Raw genomic sequence first — 16,385 nt, 5'->3', positions numbered from 1 at the left:
ACAGGACTGCCAGCGACTGTGCTACAAAACCCAGGCCATGCCCACACAAAGCCAGGGAGCCCCGGCCATTCCCACATCCCCAGGTCAGCCAAAGTAATATGAAAACAGCCGACTTTGCCATTATCCTCTTTCCTGCTGGCTTTGCAGGGCCCTGTCTACTTTTAGAATTTCCCCACTGCCTGATATGGCCTCTGGATATCTGACCATCCCACCTTTGGTTTCCAAAGACAAATGCCAGGACCTAGTTTACACATGCCCAGGGCCTTAAAGGTCTGAAGACCAAGGAATCGTCCTTTGCAAGGTGTCCTGGCACAGCTGCTTTGGAAAGGAGAAAGCTCTCTCTGGGTGTGGGTTTTCTGAGAGAGTCTTGGTCTTAATCTAAACAGACGGGAGCTTCTGAACATGCAAATGAGGCTGATTGCCTGACGGCAGAGCTGCCCAAGGCTACCCTTGACCATCCACTCTACCTGCCCTTTTCTACCCCAACACCCAAGGGTCCCAGATGGCCACCCACCACCCAAACCCCCACCCAACAGCAGGTCATCAGCCTGGTCCCTTTGTCATTGCCACACACTGAGTCTGACCCCAGGCCCAGCCTCCAAGACTCTCTCCTTCAATTCTCTACCCAGCATCCCCGCTACACACACACTTGGGGCATAAGGCCATGCTTTACGCGTGACCTCAACCTTTCCATTCATTCAGAAGCAATGCCGCTGCTGGCAACTCACACACATGAGTTCAAGGATGGTCGGATGTGGAATGCTCATGCATTGGGTTCCTGGGACCAGAGTCTTCCTGACTCCAATGCTCACTATCCATGTTATCTTGGGCTCAGTCTCTGTGCTGGGCCTGTGTTTCTACATCTGCGAAATGGGCTTATCAGTACCCTCCCAGTCTACTCCATAGAATTGTTTCTCACTGCAAAGTAATACATGTTTGTCATAAATGATTCAAACAACCTTAGCCTTGAGGAGTTGGGAGGTGTGTCGGGGTGAATCTGTGCCAATCTAAATTGCTGTTTTTTTTGTCACTGGGTCCAGGGAGTTTCTGCCTGCCCAATTCCCTCCTTCACTGGGGGTTTGGGTCTGTCAGACAGTCCCTGACTGTCCAGGAATCATAGTCAAGTTACCAGGCATCAGGCACTTACTGTGTGCCAGGCATTGTACAAGCAATTACATCCTCATCTCATTTAATCCTCATAAAAGTTCTTTGAGGTAGTTATTATTAATCCCATCGTATCTAGGAGGAAACTTAGGAGAGGCTCAGAGAGGCTAAGCAACTTGCCCAAGGTCACACAGGTAGGGAACGGAGGAGCCAAGATTTAACTTTAGACCAACTGCTTTCAATCACCAGGTAGTACTGCTGTTATGGGCTGAATTTGTCCCCCACAAAACTCTTATGTTGAAGCTCTAATCCCCAGTATCCCAGTACCTCAGAATGTAACTATTTTTGAAGATAGGACTTCAACTAGGTAATTAAGTTAAAATAAGGCCACTAGGGTAGGCTCTAGTCCAATCTGACTGGTGTCTTTATTAGAAGTGGGAGAGATGCCAGGGATATGCCTGCACAGAGAAAAGACCATGTGAGGACAGAAGCCAGAGAGCCCTCAGAAGAAACCAGACCTGCAGACACCTTGATCTTGGACTTCCAGTCTCCAAAACTGTGAGAAAATAAACACCTGTTGTTTAAGCCACCCAGCCTGTGGTATTTCGTTACGGCAGCCCTAGCAAACTAATACAACTGCCTCCTACTTTATTTTGAGAATGGCCCAAACCATGGTCACTGCTCCAGCTGCCCGCCCGCCCCCCCCCCCCCCCCCCCCCCCCCCGCCTCTGGGCAGCACTCAGAGGAGGAACAGAGAAACCTGGGGAAGGACAGAGGGATGGAGGAAGGGAACCAATCCCGTCTCCCAGCCCTGGGCCCACTCCTACTGTCCTGAGCCATTTTCCACCCAAGTGTCCCGGGGGCAACGTGACGCCTTGCCCCCTCCCTGCACAGTGGTGGAGCCTCCTCTGAGTCCCCTGACTTCCCCTAATGGAAGAGAACCCCCCGTCTCCTTCCAGCCAACAGGACCACAGATGCATACGGTTCACCTCGGAACAAATAGTATGTGGGGATCTGTGCTGAGATAAACAAGCCTCGGTGCAGAGCAGACGGTGTGAAGTTCTGGAACAGAAGGTGAAGGAGAGAGACCGTTCTAGCAGGGCTGCTGCAGGCGCTGGGGAAGCCTTTGGAAGGGCAGAGACAAGAAAAGTTACCCTGGGCCGGTATGGGGGGTTCTGAATAGGGACAGGCTTCAGAGCTGCCCAAGTGGCCCCCTTTTCTGCCTGTCAGCCACTCTGGCTTTCTCCCTCCCCCTCTCCACTTCCAGATATTAGCCCAAGGCACTGGAATTCATTGACATTTAACCCAACCCAGCCAGGTCAAGAGCCAGCATTGTAACCCTCCTCCAGTCCATGGCAACATGGACAATCATTTCGACTCTCCTCTCCTTTCACTCCTGAGACCTTATCCCAGGCCCCTTGTATAAGTTTCCTATTGCCACTGCAAAAAGTCAGCACACATCTAGTGGCTTAAAACAGCACACTTTTATGATCTTCCCCTCTTCTGTAGTCAGAAGTATCACACAGGTCTCACTGGCCTAAAACAGAAGTAAGGGCAGGGCTGCATTCCTTTCTGGAGACTGCCAGGGAGAATCCATTTCCAGCTTTCCACATCGCTTGGCTCGCGGCCCCTTCTTCCATCTTCAAAGCCAGAGGTGGCTGGACTTGCTCACATTGTATCACTCTAACTCTACCCCCCTGCCTCCCCCTACTACTTACTAGGACCCTTGTGATTACGTTGGGCTCCCCCAGATAATCCAGGATTATCTCTTTAAGTCAGCTGATTAGCAACCTTAACTTCCCGGTGCCATGTAACATGACATACCCCTGGGTTCTGGGAATTAGAACCTGGACATCACTGGGAGGCCATTATTCTGCCTAGTACATCCCTGAATTTACTCACTTCCCAAGGAGGACAAGGTACTCTATAAAATGCATTCCATCTCCCTCCCCAATCCTCCTCTGCCATCTCCCACCTCACTTCCCCTGCATAATGAACCCTACGGCTCAGCCCACCCCACTATGGACACAGCATGTGCAGCCTCTGAGGCGTCTCTCTGAACTCACTGGGCACTTCCCCCAGGATGCCTGTCCATGTGGTGCGTGTTGTCCAAAACCAGGACTGGCCATAGGAACAGATGGCTGCTACCAACGGCTAAGGAGGTCAGACTATTTCCCCTGGGTCTCCAGGTTCTTACACCTCACAGAGAAGACGTCATACTGGGTTAAGGATCCCATTTCTCCACCCTTGTGACCATGACGGTGCAATCATCCAAAAGCAATTGATTCCTGAGAGACTTAAATCCACCAAAATGTCAGGTTGCCAATCCCTGAAGTGGGACAGACTGGGTACATCAAAACCCCTTCCCAATGTGGAGCCAGAACACTGGTTAGCACGGAGCCATAGGAAAAAGCACTTCAGTTGTCTGGAGGGTATGTTTCCATCAGATCGTGCAAGCTTGATGACTCACATTTTACCAGCATCCAAATACTCTTGTTAAGTGGCCTGAGAGTTTCCCACTGAGTGTTTTTTTAGTTGTTTTTTTTTGCTGTATGCGGGCCTCTCGCTGCTGTGGCCTCTCCCGTTGCGGAGCACAGGCTCCGGACGCGCAGGCTCAGCGGCCATGGCTCACGGGCCCAGCTGCTCCGCGGCATGTGGGATATTCCCAGACCGGGGCACGAACCCGTGTCCGCTGCATCGGCAGGCGGACTCTCAACCACTGCGTCACCAGGGAAGCCCCTCCCACTGACTGTTTTAAATGAGTGCCTCAAACACAAACCTCTCCCACCCTCACAACTCTAGGGTGACCCCAAATTTGTGATTTCTTCCTTCCTACCCTATCAGAACAGGTGCCCAAGGAGCACATCCTCTTATGCTGAGGCGTTATCTATCCACATGTGTTTGAAGGAACCACCTGCCTTTGGTGCGGGTGGAGGGGAAAGTGGGAGAACGGGGGTGGTGGGGAGAGATCCACCTTGTCCCTAGTTGAGAACTTTTCTTGTGAGTTATGAGCTAGAACTATAGAATGGGAAAGTTGGAAGAAGAAAAGGGACCTCAAAGTTCATCTCATCCAACCCTATCGTCTTACAAATGAGGAAACTGTAAGAACAGTTCAGAAAGTTAAAGCCTGTACATAATTATTGCCGTTGTCATCTTCCTCGACATCAGCAGCACCATGATGTGGGAGCCTGCATTCCGCTCTGTGCTGAGAAGTCACTTTGTTCAGGGTCTTTTCTGGGAAAGTGGGTTTTCTCACCTCCCCGGTAGAGTCCCTATAAACTCCTCTGGCTTTTAAAGGGAGAAGGGGAATGGGCTCACTTTCAGGCGTGACCATGAGATGCTGAGTGCTTACTCTTGAGTGGAGCCGCCACGGGCATGCACTGGCCTCCACCTCCGGTGACTGTGAAAGGCTGGGAAGGAGAGGCTAAATACTCAAGAAATCAGTCTCAGTGGGATGACGACTCTATAGACCAATGTGGAGAACGCTGCAGGAGTAGAGGACGTCCGGGCGGCTTGAACAAATCACTAACACGTTTGGAGCCCTGACTGCCTTCCAGAATTCCAGACCCTGGCACCTTATATGCACCATTTCATTTGATCATCACACCGACCCTCCACAATCACCCCGGTTTTGCAGATGAAGAACCTGAGTTACCCAGAGGACAAGTAACCTTGATCTTTCCAAGGTCAAGAGGCTGCCAAGTGGCAGATCCAGGATGTAAACCCCAGGTCTGATCCCTAATCCCCATCAGCACTTCCGATTGGGTGCAGAACATTCTGGGACCCCATTTTCCCACACCTTCTCCTTGTTCTCTCTCACCCCTGATCTTCCCACCCCGCACATCTGCCAGGGGGGTGACTCACATCCATTTCTTTGCCCAAAGCCCTCCTCACCCCCAGCCTGACACGCTATTTCTGGAGGGAAGAATCTGGGGAGGGGTACCGGAGAGGCTGTTTTCAACTCTAAACTCTAAAGCAGCCAAAGCCAGCACCCAGCACGTGGCCCTGCCCACTCGGGAACTTCTTAAGTGATGATGGAGACGGTGTTGGTGGTGATGACAGCTGGAGGGGAGCCGGAGGCTGAAACGTTAGGGACCGGTCAGGACAAACTGAGTAAGGCTATGATTTGTTAAACCCTATACGAAAATCTTTGCCGGCCACAAAATTGCTGTGCTCATGACTGGACTTCCATTCCAACTTGAATGCCCTGATCAGCCACGCCGGGGCCTTCCACGATCCTTAGGATGGAGCCGTAAGGTGCCCAGGGCTCTCCTGGCTCCCACAGGGCTCCTGATGCCTGGGGCGTGTACGTGGTCTCCTCTAGCAGGCTGCAGGGAGCCCGAGTTGGAAGCAGAGAGAAGCTTTCTGATGTCCCCACCCCTTGAACCTGTCTCCAGCTTGAGACAAGGCTCTTGTCAAAGCCCCTGGAAGTGCCGGGGTAGGCACAATATAAACGTTCATGTAGTTACAGGATCATAATTACACCTTCCATGTACATAACACCTTTCTTCCCCAGAGCAGCCGGCTTCTCACATTATCTCATTAATCCTCCCGTCCCTGGGAGGCAGGGAGGGCCTGGTGCGATTACCAGCATTTCACGGAGGGGGAAGGGAGGGGGGACAGTAGAGGGAAGGGAGGGAGGAGTTGCTTGCCTGGGGTCTGCACACTTAGTCACACGGTTTAAGTGTAGTCTGTGCTGGGGCTTTGGCCAGCATTCAGAAAAATAATAATGATGGTTGCTCTCAGCTGAGTGTTTTAGTGAGACTACACCAGGCAGTCGTGGGCATGGTTTCCCTCCATCCTGGCAACAGCCTTGTGAGGCTGGGATTATTATGGCCCCATTTTACAGATGCGGAGACTGAGCTCCTCACCAAAGGTATCAGAGGCAGTAAGGCCCCACACACTTTTCTTTCCTCTCCCAGCAAACACCTAACAGCCTGCTCCTGAATCAGGTCCCCTTCCCAGAGCAACAACAGGCAAACAAAGGCAGCACACGTTAAGCAGGGGAGGGGGTGAAGCCCTCGCCTCCTCCCTGGGGAAGGTCAGAGCTGTGGCAGGGCAGGCAGGAGGCTGCAAAAGCGACTTATTACGTAGCCTTATAGGATCAATAGAAAAGCCCTGATTCATCGAGAGCTGCACCCCACCCCCACCCTCCTCCAGTCCTATTGAGTTTCCTGGCTCATCCTTTTGAGAAGATGACAATTACGGCTATTCACACCCACCCAGAGGCCACCTGCTATGGACCCATTCTCACGCACAAGGAGCTAAAGATCAGGCACAAAGCAAGCCAATCTGAGGTTTTCCAGGAGACCTAGGAGTGGACCCTCTGCGCTTACCCCCTTCAAGGCATTCAGGGCAGTGGAGCCCCTGCGTATTCCAGGGATCCCGCCCGCCCTGGGAGACCCAATCAAGAAGCCTGAGGTTGGAGGTGCCTCAGGCCGGCTCTCTCACACCAGGGCCTTGCATAAGTGACGTAGGTTCAGCCCATAAGAAAATGGTCTTTGGAATTAAGGCTGGCGTGGTAGGCCTGGGCAAACACATGCTTTGAGAGTTCCAAGTCCTGACACCCACAGAGCGCCCCAGATCATACAGGCTCAAGGGAGCTGAGTGTTCAATTCTCAGGAATTTTGTGAGATGTTTGATGTCACAGAGCAGGCTTGAAATCAGCCCTGGTGGGAGTATTTAGGCCATGTTAATTGACAAATGCTAGGAATCAGCTCCACCTTCTCCCCTGCCAGTTGTTAAACATTTACCAGCACACCACTGCCTGCGGTGAGAAACAGCAAGCTTCCAAGAGCATCTAGGGCCATCTGTAAAGCGAAGGCCAAGCTCTCACGGAGGCCGAGTAGCGGGCTGAGTGCCATTCTTCTTTACAGCATGGACTGCCTTTCTTCTTGCTGTGTTTCTGGGCATGTCTTGCTCTCAGACGGACAGATCCTTGCACTGTCACATTAGCCCAGAGGTCAAACCACGCCTCCTGCATGATTATTGCAAATTTTTGGTGACTTAGACTAAACTGGAATTTTTTTTAAAAAGTTTCAGTTCCCTCTAGTTGGATCAACCTGTAGGTGTCAAAGTCTTACAACGAAAGGTTTAGCCAGCTGCCTTTATCAATCGCTGTCTTTGAATTTGGAATAACAACAAGGCCTTTCCCAGCTCAGCACTGAGAGCGCTGCCAGTAACCCAGACTTCAGGTGGAACTTTTCTGAGTTTGTCTCAGAGTGACATTAAGTGTCCCAGCTGATTTTATCAAAGCAATCACAGTCTCTTCATACAGGAAACAAGGCCGAGAGAGACTCCTCCATGGGTGGCTTAGAGGTAATTTTCACAGTGAAATGCCTTGTGAATAAGACAGTGAGGACAGTGATGGCCTCCCGGGGTTGCTGCTTTCTGCCTGAGTATGAAGTAATTAAGAATGTGAATAAAGCCCAAGCTTGTGCCCAAACCTCCAAACACCATCAAGTGAATGTTCAGTTAAGATGTTACAAATGCTGCCTCTCTGTGAGGCATTTATTTCACCCTGTTCCCAACTCTGAGCCCCCTCGTCTGTGCAGACTCCTCACATTCCCCACCCAATTTCCAAAGGTCCCTGCAGCCCCCAGATTCTGGGGGGTGGACGAGGAGAGCATCTCACCTCCATCAGGCTGGATGTAGGTGAGCTGGACGAGGAGAGCATCTCACCTCCATCAGGCTTTTCTGAAGGACTCCAGACCTCAGCAGAGCCTCTCTGCTCAAACCTCCTCGGGCCCTGGCTCTGGGCTGCACTCTGGACCGCGAAGGTGGAGCCTTGAATGCCATTCATTCATGCAACAAATGTTTACTGGTCACCTACCACGTCCCAGGCATGGTTCTTGACATTGGGGTGCATCGAAGAACAGCATGGACCTGTCCTTGCCCTTGGGGAGATGGCAGAGCAAACAGAAAATCGGGGGCACATACGGAAGGACTCCCTACCCAGTGTTGGTGCATGAACAAAGTCTTACCGGAAAGCAGTGGATCAGATGTGACCTAAAGGGTAAGAATGAAATATCTAGATCAGGGCTCTGCAAACTTTTCCCGTCAAGGTTCCTACAGCCCTGTGATAGTAAGACAACCCAACTGTAAATATTTTAAGCTTTGTGGGCTCTACGGCATCTGTCGTAACTCTTGCTCTGCCACAGAACAAAAGCAGCCACAGGCAATACGGAAGCAAGTGAGTGTGCCTGTGTTCCAATAAAACTTTATTTATGGACACTGAAATTGAAGTTTCATATAATGTTCAGGGTCACAAAACATTCTTGTTTTGATTTTTTGTTGTTGACCATTTAAAAACACAAAAACCGTTCTTAGCTCATGGGCCAGATTTGGTCCCCAGATGTAGATGGAGGGTGGTGGTGTGAAGGTGAACGTGGGGTTCAGGGTTTTCCAGGCTGAGGAATGGCCTGGAGGTAGCAGACAAGGAGGTGAGCCCAGATGGGACCCTGTCAACCCTGAAAAGGAATTTGGATTTACCCTGTGGGACAGGGATAGGTTTTCAGTGGGGGAGTCATTTGTTAAAGAATGCCAGGCACTATCCACGGAGCTCCTTTCCTGTCTTTCTTTCTTTCTTTCTGTCTGTCTGTCTGTCTGTCTTTCTTTCAGCAGTTATTTAAAATATTCATTCATATTTAAGAATATACAAAAGCAGGGGTAAAATAGAGGGAAAAGGGGTAAAACAGAAGGAAAACTGCAGGGCAAAGGCCCTAAGGCAAGAGGGGCAAAGCATCACATACCTTCGTTTAGGATCTAGTCCTGCCTGGCTGAAAGTAGAGACCAGGGGGCTACATTTTTTTTTTTTTTAACATCTTTATTGGAGTATAATTGCTTTACATTGTTATGTTAGTTTCTGCTGTATAACAAAGTGAATCAGCTGTACTTTATAGTGTCTGGCCCTACATTTAAGTCTTTAATCCATTCTGAGTTTATTTTTGTGTATGGTGTTAGGGAGTGTTCTACTTTCATTCTTTTACATGTAGCTGTCCAGTTTTCCCAGTGCCACTTATTAAAGAGGCTGTCTTTTCTCCATTGTATATTTTTGCCTCCTTTATCAAAGATAAGGTGACCATACGTGTGTGGGTTTATCTCTGGGCTTTCTATCCTGTTCCACTGATCTCTATTTCTGTTTTTGAGCCAGTACCATACTGTCTTGGTTACTGTAGCTTTGTAGTATAGTCTGAAGTCAGGGAGCAGGGGGCAACTTTAGACTGAGTAGCCAGGAAAGGTTTTCTAAGGAGGTGGCATCTGAGCTGAGATCTGAACTACAAGACCAGGTTTATGAGGTGCTATAACCCTTAATTCTTACAATTAACTGTGAGGAGGGATTAACTGATGCTCATTTTACAGGTGGAAAATGGAGACTCAACAAGGTTAAGCAAGTTGCCCTAGGTCACAGAGCTAAATGATGGCAGAGAATCAGGATTTCAACTGCTCTGCATGCAAACCCTGCCTCTAGCCTTTATTAACTGTGTAACCTTGGCTAGTGACCTCATCTGAGCCCCCATACACCAATTATGAGTTCCCTCTTTCTTCCATCAAGAAGCATGTCTGGCAAAATTTGGGCACTCAAAAAATATGAATTGAGGGCTTACTCTGTGCCAGGACTGTTCTAGGTACTTGGGACCATGAAGAAATAGTGCTTGGGACAGTGAACAAAGCAAGATCCCTACACCCTCAGAGGGTAGGAAGAGGGGTTTGGAATTTTTAGACAGGGTGGTCAGGGTAAATGTCACTGGGGATGTGACATTTGAACAGACTCCAAGGAGATGAGGGAGTTGGCTACATGACCATTTTGGAAGAGTTCCAGGCAAAGGAAACAGCCAGTGCAAAGGCCCTGAGGCTGGAAGCATGCTGGTGTGCTCAAGGAGCGACTAGGAGGTCAGGGTGGCTGGAGCAGAATAAGGGATGTGAAAAGTCTGAGAGGTAGAGTGGGGATGTTGGGGAGGTGTCAAGAAAGCTCACTTTGGTTTTACTTAAAATTTGTTATCTCAAGCCTCCAGCATCTAGATTTCATCTAGGGTCCCTCAGAGCTCTATGATTCTGGCTCTGTGACAGTCTGTGCCCATCGTCACCCACTGTGACTGTCAGCCAGGCTTGTCTCTGACAGTAGGAGAGAGACTGGCATTGGGAGAAGACTAGGAGGAGGTCTCCATCAGATCCCCAACTGGAGAATATATTAATTCTCTGCAGTTCTCTGTAGCATGAGATGGCCTAGGTTACACAAAGCTCCCTAACTCTGAAGACTTCCCGGCTCTTAGAGAGTGGGATACATTAGAAGGGACATGTTGGGTTTGGGAATCATGCAGGAAAGTTTCAAAGGTTTTTTTTCAAATTCTTGGCATTCTGCAACACGCAGCTGGCTCTAGCCCAATCTGAGGATGATAGGAATACATCGAAACGCAGGCTAGGGTCCAGGCTGCTCTACAAAGACCCTGAAGATATTCTCCCCCATCCAGTTCTTGGTTGGGGAGGGTTTGGGGTGAGGATTAGAGGAGAGCAGGAGGGAAGCTTCCAAACCACTTGGGACACATTTGACACTCATCCCTCACTTCTAGTATGAATCTTGTTTGTTTGTTTGTGTGTTTGTTTGTTCGTTTGTTTGTTTTGGCCACGCAGCTTGCAGGATCTTAGTTACCCAACCAGGGATCGAACCTGCAACCCCTGTAGTGGAAGCACGGAGTTTCAACCACTGGACCACCAGGGAAATCCCATGAATCTAGTTTACTATGTGCCCAGGCCTTCAGGTGTTCTTTTTTTTTTTTTAAAGGGATTTGTTTGTTTTTATTTTCCTCTACATCTGTTTCAGAGTTTAGTTCCTTTGCCTTAAATACATCCGTAAAGGCTCAGACTGGGTATGGGTTGTGACTTAGACCACGGGGATTCCTAATGGCCTCCCTCAGGCTCCTCCTGTTTCCCGTTGCCCTGAGGAAGTAGCAGAGGGGCCCAGAGCATCGGCCAGCATAAAGGTGAGGTGTCCCTTGTCTTGAGACAAATATAGTGACAGCTCCTCCTGACTATCTGACAGAAACAGACTCTTTTGTATGCATCCCACAGAATTTCTTCTGTCCTTAAGGAATCTGAAACTAGCCAGGTTCCAGTTCTGCCAAGAAATCCACTTTCTAGTCAAGGAAAATTCTTGGAGCAAAAAGCATGCTCTGCCACTCGCCCCAACACGCACCGCGGGGCACCTGTAAATAAATCCATTGTCTTGTCTGAGCTCAGTGTGAATTCCTCAGCAGTTAATAATGTTGGTTTGTTTTTTCCTGATCTTTGTAGGCTGGTATAATTTCATTAGATACATTTCCTTCATTCCTCCCTTGCTACCCCCAACTAGGAATCCCTTTACCGTTTGACATCTTCCTTTTTTGCATCTCTGAGATCCTCACAGGGCCTTGTCCTAAGTTACTCCCCAACAGATTGACAAATAACCAAGTAGTCAGTCCAGTTACTGTTCCATTTATCCCTTCACTCTCTAGGAATGCGCTCATTTAAGTGAGGTTTTCTGAAAACACATCTAAGAAGGTGTGGAGGTGCACAAAGAGACAAAGATAGCACTTTTTTTTTTCCTTTAAAAAACTTTATTTTTAATGACATAAGTCTTTTCTTTCAACATTCAAGATGCAAAGAAGCTGGGTCCTGGGGAGAAAGATGACTGTTCCCAAGCTAGCCGGGAAAGATGTTGCCTTATACCTCCTTTGTCTTCTGTCTGGGGCTCAACTGGACCATCTTTCCTTAGTCTTTCAATAGAAAAGGCTCTTGTTGCAAATGCTGGAGACCAGCAAGCCAAAAACTGGATGGTTCAACCCTGAGATGGAAACTCTGGTCTACCTGAAAACCCAGGCAAAATCTTTATTACCTTAACCATGAAGCCTCACCAGCCTCAAGGATCTCAGGACCTGTAAGAAGTGGAGGTGCAGCTGCATTCCTGGGCACAGGAGTCAGAGTTGCCTATCGCTATGCCTGGTATGATGATGGGGCCAGGCAATCTAGTGGGTAAGGGCACGGGTGCAGGGTTTCTAAAGCACGTGCCTGCTTTACAAAGCCTGCCTCAACCTCTTTCTACCTGTGCTAGCTTAGGTAAGTTACTTAACAGCTCTGTGACTCAGGCTCCTCGTTTATAAAGTGGGGATAAAAAAAGTAGCAACCTCTTAGGGTTGTTACAAGGATGAAATTAGATTGTACACGTAGAGCAATTACAACAGTGCCTGATGCATTGTAAGCATTATATAAACATTAGCTATTCTTCATTATTATCATTGCAGTAACATGCGATAATAGATAAAAAGCACACATCGCTCCCATGGGCTGTACAAAGCCAGGTTTGGGCAAATCCTTCATTCTTCAGATATTTATATGCACAGAGTGTGGGCCCAAGTGCAGAGCCTTTATAAATGCATCAGCCCACGCCAAGATGCTTGCACCCTAAGCCCTCGCTGTGAGCCTGTCCTCTTGCTTCCCGCCACTGAGCTGGTAGCCGGTTCCAGCCCCAGGTCAAGGTCACGGAGGAAATCGACGGAGGGCTAGCGGCCCCATCTCCTTCAGTCTGGGGGTTGTTGGTGGCAGAGAGCAGTGACAGTTGGGACTTTGGCAGGAGAAGTGAAGTTCCCAGCCAAGGAGTGACCAACCAAGCATGAGACAGAGTCCTGCTCTCCTCCTGTCACAGCCAAGCCCCAGCACACACCCTCACAACACCCCAGCACACACACACACAACACTGCCGACACTACACAGTTCCCCACCACAGCGCCCCCCAGCACTACAAATACATCAACACACACAAGTCCCCAACACGAGCAATACCCTCCACAAACATGCCACCCAACACACACAATACCCCAACATGCCTACAACACCCCAAGGTTACACAACACCCCGATACCCACAGACACTGACAATGCTGTCCTGTTCTCTCTCCCCTCCCTCTTTGCCTTTTCTCTAGGGCAGACCCTCACAGGGAAGCACTCTTAGGTCCAGACTGTGATGCAGGACAAGAGTGGAAGGTGAAGGAGGTGGGCGGGACAGCACGCAGACACTGGAGCGAGAGGGGCCGAGAGAATCTGGGCTCGTCTGTGTACTAGCTGCGGAACGTGGCAGGGGAGTTCATCTCTCTGAGCCTCTCTTTCCTTGTCTGCAAAATAATCATAATGCCTACATTGGATGAGTGTTGTTGGGATTAACCTAGATAGTAACTAGAACACACTCGGCACAGGTGCCTGGCATGCAGCCCATCCCCATCCCCTGTAAACGGAAATGGTGTGGTTGTCATTGTTCGCGATGCTTCCACTGCTGAGACGGAGCAGGTGAAGGGAAAGGAAAGGCATGGTGAAGAGGCTCGAGGTGAACCATCGAATGAAGGAAATCCCCCGACCCCAGAAAGAAACCAGTTCCTTTGTCTTCTCGGGAAGTTTCCACAGCATTCCCCAGAAACTCACATCTGTCATGATCTCCACCTTGGGTCCTTCAAGGGGACAGCCATTAGTCAATGTATTAATTAGCATCATATTATCAACCCAGACCACTTCTTTGACCAGAAGACTCCTGGCTTTACTGTCCCAGCTGCCTGTCAGGAGAGAACATGGCCGTGTTTCCCGTGGTCAGAGAACACACCAGCCCCCATCGTGATCTCACACTTGACCACCCTCTACGACTGAGCCCTGGGCGGGACCCCGATTCATTCCCGAGGACCATCCTGTGTTGGGACATTCACCCAGGCTCTCCCTTCCAGCTGTGCTGTCCCATCTTCCTCTCTGACAAGGACTCTTTCTTTTTTTAAGATTTCAGATCCCTTTAAGAATCTGGTGAAAGGGACAAAGTCTTCCTTGCAATTTTGATCTGACCGGCTTCTGGGCCCCCTTAAGCCCCCTGTTCCAGAAGATGTAGGACTCCAGCGCCTGCTTCCTGTCTCGGCTGTTCCTGGCAGAGTTGACTGGAGTTTGGTTTCTCTGAGGAGCAGAGAGTCCTTCCACCTGGTGGCCTGCTCAGAGCCAGCTTGTTAAAGTGAGCAGCCCAGTGTGTACCACACAGCTCTGCTCAGAGCTTCAGAGTCTGGCAATGAACCCAAAGAGGGCCAGGCCAGGTGGGGAGCACACATCCCTTCAGTTCCTCCAGCAGCAGGAGGGGGTTGCAGGACCTTGTGTGTCTGTGCAGTTTTCAGATTTGCTAAACTATCCCACATTGCTGAAGAAAACTGAAAAAGAAAAAAAAAAAAAAGCCTGGACCAATTCCCCAACATCCTACAGCCAGAGAGGAGTTTGTGGTCCTGACCAGATGTCGGGGAGAAGGGAAGCTCTCGCGTCTACCATAACCAAAGGGAGGCTGGCAAGAATAACTAACCAACCAGGTGCCCGGTCTGAGCTATGAGCCATCATAACCATTTAGCTGAACGCCCTCCGCAATCTATGTGGTGGGAACTATTATTAGCCTTGTTTTATAAAGAAAGAAACAGCAACACTGAGGTAAAATGATTTACCAAGATCCCAGCATGGAAGAGCTAGGATCTGGCCCCAGGGAGTCTAACTCCGGAGCCCAAACTGCTAATCTCAACGCCATACCACCTCTGCTGCCCTTGCTTCATCATTGTTATCATAGAAGTGGCGAGGGGAAAACAGAAGAAATAAACTCTCCCACAGTGCTTACCTCTGGCCTCCTCTTCAATGCTATCACACGCCAACAGTTTCGAATCTAGAGAAATGAAGTAACAGATTGGTTCCCTGATGCCCTCTAGTCTCTCCCGCCCATGAATTCCAGATGCCCAGAAATGAAAGGCACAGAGAGCAGCGGGGGTTGACCTCAATACCAAAGGGCTCACTTCTCTACCAAACTAAGGCAACCAGGCTTTTCACACTCAGACCAGAAGACGTCATTCCCGTAGTTCTCCACCCATGCCCACTCCTTAGGCAAGTACTTTGTCGTGGCTGCTGGCCAACTCCCTTAGTACATCTAAGGACTCTAAATACATATCCTTGGGGCCACCAAAATGTCACCAGAACACTTGCATCTGAGTTACATAAAGTAAGATGGACCTTTCAACCCAAGAAGTAAAAAAGAAATGCTCTGAGCCTAGGCATTCCTATGTCCTACGTCGTCTGTCACTCACAAAGGACCTAATTACAAATGCTTGCCCCAAATACCTGCTATGAGCACAGGCTCTAAAGTATAGGCTGTGTACAGAAGCCCAGTAGTATACTTCTCAGTCATGTTTCTACAAATAATATCATGGTGTTGAAAAACAGGACTGTATTTTTTACCAAAATCACATACTTTGGACACCTGACAATGCTAGCGACAGCTTCCACATCCAAAATGTCAGAAGGCCCTTCTGCAGATGCTCCAGATTGATTTGATAACCGTTCTGATTGATACTTGAGAACAGCATGGAAACAACAACCCATCTTTATCACCATACAGGGGACTTGACATAAAACCTCAGAAGCTACTGAGAAACACAACTTGATTTCTTCTCCTAGTATTGTCATGCTCCTGACACCCCTTTGATTGACTTTTTCTTGTGAAGGAGCAAAGTGAAAGAACAGTTTAGAAGGTCTGAATAGAACCTAGAGAATAAACTCCTTTTAGATTTGGAAAATGAGACTCAAAGAAGTTAAATCACAGCACTTAGTATATCTATCAGGAAGGTTTCTGTGTTCGGAGACAGAAACTTCTGCCCCTTCAATTTCTCATTGACATTGGCAAAGCTACTTGCAAGCCTCAGTTTTGATATCTGCCAAAGGGGACCATAACCCCGTCTCCCAGAATGGATGCATGGATTCCACAGGATACTGTAGCACGTGGAAGTGCTTTATAAAATGTAACAGGTTATGCCAACAGTGTATTACGAAAGGCACACCTCACCACGCCACCCTTCTTGCTTTCCATCTTGAAAAGATCAGAGAAGCAACAGTGGCCCTCGCGAAAGTTTGTTTCTCTTTTAATTAAGATCCTATCTTTTCTTTTCCTAAGGATTGGGGGGTGGGGGGAGGAAACCTGGCCCGGTCTTAACAGCCTCCAGACCTGCATATGTCATCGCTGTCGGAGGAAGACAAAACCCAAAAGGAGAAAGGGGAAAAATAAATCTTTTGTTTTTGAAGCTAAATAGCCCAAAATGCAGCTAGAAAAGTTCCATAAAGGTTTGGCTTTCACCAACACTGAGTGGAAACAAAGCTGACCCCTCCCCTGGCTGTGCCCTCTGACCCGTCAGCCTGGACGACCTCTGTTCTCTCAGCCTCCGGGTCTGGTTTCAGGGTTTTCCTCGGGGGTTGTGTGCTTTT

This window comes from Tursiops truncatus, chromosome 7, assembly GCF_011762595.2.
Source record: "Tursiops truncatus isolate mTurTru1 chromosome 7, mTurTru1.mat.Y, whole genome shotgun sequence".
Taxonomy (NCBI): Eukaryota; Metazoa; Chordata; class Mammalia; order Artiodactyla; family Delphinidae; genus Tursiops; species Tursiops truncatus.
The sequence above is the reverse complement of the archived record's forward strand: the minus strand, read 5'-3'. Positions refer to the sequence as shown.